The sequence below is a fragment of the Pteropus alecto genome, unplaced genomic scaffold (assembly GCF_000325575.1).
Source record: "Pteropus alecto unplaced genomic scaffold, ASM32557v1 scaffold20, whole genome shotgun sequence".
Taxonomy (NCBI): domain Eukaryota; kingdom Metazoa; phylum Chordata; class Mammalia; order Chiroptera; family Pteropodidae; genus Pteropus; species Pteropus alecto.
This window is the reverse complement of record NW_006436298.1, coordinates 15,745,534-15,750,373: the sequence shown is the minus strand read 5'-3', so window position 1 is coordinate 15,750,373 and position 4,840 is coordinate 15,745,534.

Genomic DNA, 4,840 nt, shown 5'->3' with positions numbered 1-4,840 from the left:
CTTCCCCGCCCCCCGAGCTGCCAGTTCTGGGTTAGGGTAAACGAGCCCCCAGGCTCTTGTGGGGCAGGCCAGCACTAGACAATTGAGTACCGTCAGTTCTTCTTGGGAGCAAACGAAACTCTAAAATCAGCAAAGAACTTGGTTACAGCGTGTTTACGCAGCCACAGAGCCTGCCTGTCCCATCTGAGGGAAGTGCCAGGCTCTCGTCTTCTGACAACCTGAGACACAGAAAACTAGATCCTTCTGAGATCCAGAGAGAAAGCATAAGAATTCTCCACTGCCTTTCCCAGGAACTGCCCAATGGGGAGCCCAGCGTCATTGCGCAATCTACAAAGACCCGGGCAATAAAGGGCTGAACAGGAAATTCTCTGGTCGGATTCAAACAGATCCTCTCCCTCTGACACAAACCTATATAAGTCCATTTTGCTTTCTTCGTTCCTCTTTCCTCAGTCTTTCAAAGTCTCCCTCCTGGTAAAGTATTTAATAATTTTTCTGAGTGGCAGAGACTCCTTGGACATATCAATCACCTTCCTTGTGGTCAGGAAATGAAACCATCATCATTCGTGTTTATGTGCATTTTGTTTTCAGCCAGGCCTACTCAACTATGTAAACAGCATCAACACATGGAAGAGTCCCATGCGTTGTGTTACAAAAGACTTCCAATAGGACCTTACAGAGCAAAGGATCAACCAGTTGACACAAAGGATTTCTGTCCCCTTAGAAACAGGGACTTTGTATTTTTCTTTTCTTTGAAGTCAAGTATGGGTTTATACAATGGAACAAAATAAGTCCAAGGTGCTCATCAGTTTAACACTGGGATTACTAAAATGGATAGCAGACATTCTTTCTATAAAAATACGGAAGCTTCTTTATAATTCTTCTCTCTGGTCTTAGAAAATTTTATCCAACATAATACCTCAGAACAGTGATAATTAAACAAGAAAGTCCTTTTTCACACTGCATTTGAGTAGGTTGGCTGAAGCTCATACTTTAAAACTTGTAGTAACTAGACTTTTGAGTGTGCACATTTATAACATATCTTTTGTATGTTTCTTTTATAAATTGTAGGCGTCTTGCATGATCACAGTTTTTAAGTGATAAGCAGGAGAAAGTTCGTCAGAATTTCAGTCTTCAAAAAGTGCATCTTTCATTTCTTGTTTTATTTATCAGCTCACTACAGTCAATGACATGACTATTATAGGATGTGGAAATTAGTTTGTTTTCACAATGATTTATTTATTCTTAGTATAGTGATTATACTATCATAGCTAACATTGAAATTCTATTCCATTAAATATTTAGAATAACAGAGTCATACAAAAGAATCAAACTTCAACCTTCACATGTAACAGATAAGCAAAGTAAGGCCCCAAAAGTGACTTTCATAAAGTCCCATAATTAACAGCAGAGCCGATACCAGCACATAACTATTGATTCCTGGTCCAGTGATCTTTTCAGTGCTCCGCATATCAACTTCACTCAGTAATGGAGAAAAGGAAATAAAACAATCTTTATTGAAATTTATACCCTAGTCCTTAGTGTAGTCCTTTCTCTGAAACACTTCAAGGTATATATTATTATTCTCATTCTAATACTTGAGTAGACTTAGTTGAGCACCGAAGAGTTTAAGTGTCTTTGTCCAAAGCCACTTTCTGAGTGGTAGATCTGACAACCCGAAAAGCTTATTATCTCTCCACTACTCTGTTCTCCCTTTATAATACAATTAAGTAAAACAATTCTACAAAGGATATCTAGAGCAGAAACAAGCAACTAATAGCAGATTAATATCCATTTTCAAGAAAATGTTAATAGTTAACATTTACTATAAATAATGCCATCCGTACATAATGGAACATAATGAAAAATTACGGGCCAGGTACTCCTTACATTCTGAGATATTTTCCTTTATCTTGTCAAATGTGTTTCTCTAGCCTTCCAACGTTTATCATTTCTTATTTATTCATAGACATTATAGCTTTTGACGGAGTAGTTCTACAGGGCAAAGGCACTTCCTTAGGCTGACTTAACCAGTTGGAACATGGGCAATGTTGAAAATCTATGTACTGCATGCCTTTGCTTTATTTTGGCTTGTAACATTATTATTTAGAAAACTAACACTTCTTTGGGCTGTCAAATACTGAAATGAAATGACATCCATGAATATCTGTTTTCTTTCTCTAAGGCATATTTTCCCCTCTAGCTATCTATAATAGAGAAAAAATAAAAAGGAAAGCATACCAGGTATACTCAGGATAGCATCTGCAGCTGTGTTATTTCTCTGTAACTGTCCTTGAGGACTTCTTTCTTGCTCCCTCCCTCCTGCCCTTCCTTCACTCCTTCACTCCTTATTTTATTAAGAAAAAGAGAATGAGAGAGCAGTTATTTCTGATTCCTCCATGTCTGAAAAACCATCGGAAGTTTTTCAATGGGAATATACGTTTTTGTGGCTTTTATATTTGCTCTTTACACTCACGTCTGAATCAAATAGTGATTAAAATATCATCCTGTGCATTCTCTCATGTCCTTGTACTTGGGACATTCTGTATGTAAAACTCCACAATCAGGATATAGATAAAGCAAGATCTTCACTCCTAGTACTGGTGCCTATAAGAAACCAGGAGCCAGAAGCTATGTGCCTTGCTTCATTGCCTTGATCTTGTCTTTAGGAACTTGGCTGAGGTCAGGGGCAGCCAGCCAGTGACTTGGAGAAGAAAGGTGTAGTTGGCAGATGGATCTCCAGGGAATTTCATTATCTTCATCTAAACCTCCTTCTGAGGTTCTTCAGGATCGCATTTCAGTCTTCTCCTTTTTTATTGATCAGGTGAAGTGTTCTGAGACATGGTATTATCTGTTGCTGCACTAGGGATGACAAGGTTTCAGTCCCATCCATATTCAGACAACAGAGTTCGTATTTCAAGTCTCCGATCTGGCTGCTCCTAGGCACAAGCAAATATTCTCTCTGGATGGTGAAAGAATGTGAAGGATTAAAAATGTATTTATAATGAATTTCAAAGACCCTGGAAAAAGGATGCCAACCCTCCAAGATTGCTTCATTAAAAAAATTTTTTTGAATCTAAGATTAGGAACAGACATTTTACCCAATACTTTAAATCCTTTTTCTTTTAGGAAATGTAGAAGTAAAATAAAGTTTTTGTTGCCTTCTTTTAAAATATATATTTTAAAAACCCTACAAAAGGCAATGATGGTGACAATCCCAATACATTTCAGTCTGAAGTATATAAATTACTCAGAGAAATTACACAGAGAAATATTTAAATGGTCACAAAAGTTTTGATTTTTCCCAGAAATCAGATACTGAGCCTTTGCTCCCCAACTCCAACTCAAAATGATACAGTAAAATCTTTCTGTCGATAAAAGAGTTGTTTTTTTTTTTTTTTCTTTGCTGTAAATGTCCTGTTCATGGTCAGGCAGATTTCTCCTGGACTTAACTGGAAGCCCATCTACATCATGGTGGAACTATGCAAACCAAAGCCAAGTTCCAACATGGAGTGATAGGAAAGGCTGGGCTGCCGAGAGGAGATGACTTCATGAGGGAGAAAAGAGTCTCTCTGATTCGGTCCACACGGCAGCCAAATGGCTCAGCACATCTGCACTCACCCCCGGGAGACTGCCTGGAGCAGAGTTTCAAAAATGCCATCATTTTTATAAAGAAAAAATCAAGGCATAAATAAAGCAGTCCAACTAAATTGAATCAAAGATAGTATCAACCTTAGTCCCCTTCTTAGTCACTCTCTCAAATTCTTTTCTTTCCTTCTCCACAGCCTGAAAAAATATAGGTCATTTTTTTATAAAGCATTTGTCTGACTGAAACAAGATGAAATGAAGAATCTGGTTCTGAACACAAGGAAGCGGTAGAGATCTTAGAATCTATGTGGCAGGGCGGAGAACAACGCAGAGACTTTCTTAAAAGGCAAAATTTTTGCAGTTGCTGTTTATTTTCAGTGAGTATCAGATTCCATTTACTTAATTAGAGTACAATGAGACTCAGAGACAAGCAGCTTAATAAGAGCACCATGAATGGTGCAAAAAGTCAACATGGCATCATCGGTGTCTCTAGTGAGTAAAGGTGGAAAGCAAGACAGGAAGCAAAGAAGTCCTACGTGGTGAGAAGAATGTTTGGAGCACTCCAGTGCAGGCATCACAACAGGGTGTACAACTAATAAGCAGGCACTCCATCTTTATTCTGTCAGGACTAGTTGAATGTTAGGGATGCTAGGCTCTTGCCATAAAATACACATTTTAACCCTGCGATTCAAAGAAGATCAAATATTTGCTATAACCCATAAAGAAAGAAGAAAGGAAGAATACCCATAAGACTCAACAAATATTTACCACGAGCAGATTGCTCACAATTTCATTTTTATTTTCTTTGTTCAATTTAACATTTATTGAGCATCTTCTATGTGTCCTGCTTTAAACCTTAGGCACATTATTCAATAGGTAAGAATTGCTTCCCATCCTGAAGGAGTTTATAATCTCTATAAAAAATTAATTGATTAGAGTAGTCAAGGTTATGATTGATCAAGATACTGACTACTGTATTTAGAGGAGAAAAAAGGTATTTCTGAGTATATGTCCATTAGATTAGGGAGAATGGTAGCTCAACAAATCTATCCCCTTTATTGGAAAATGTCTTCCATGCACATATGCTATCAACATTGAATCTCAGTTATTAATCTTGTTGTATATGAAGAAATTGGGTTTATTGTTTTCCCATAATAAAAATAGTTGATTAGATGACATGCACTTAGAGTTCACTTTAAGTTTCTGAAAGTCTTCCAGAACTGATAAATCCTTCCGAAGTTGAATGGTGGAAGGA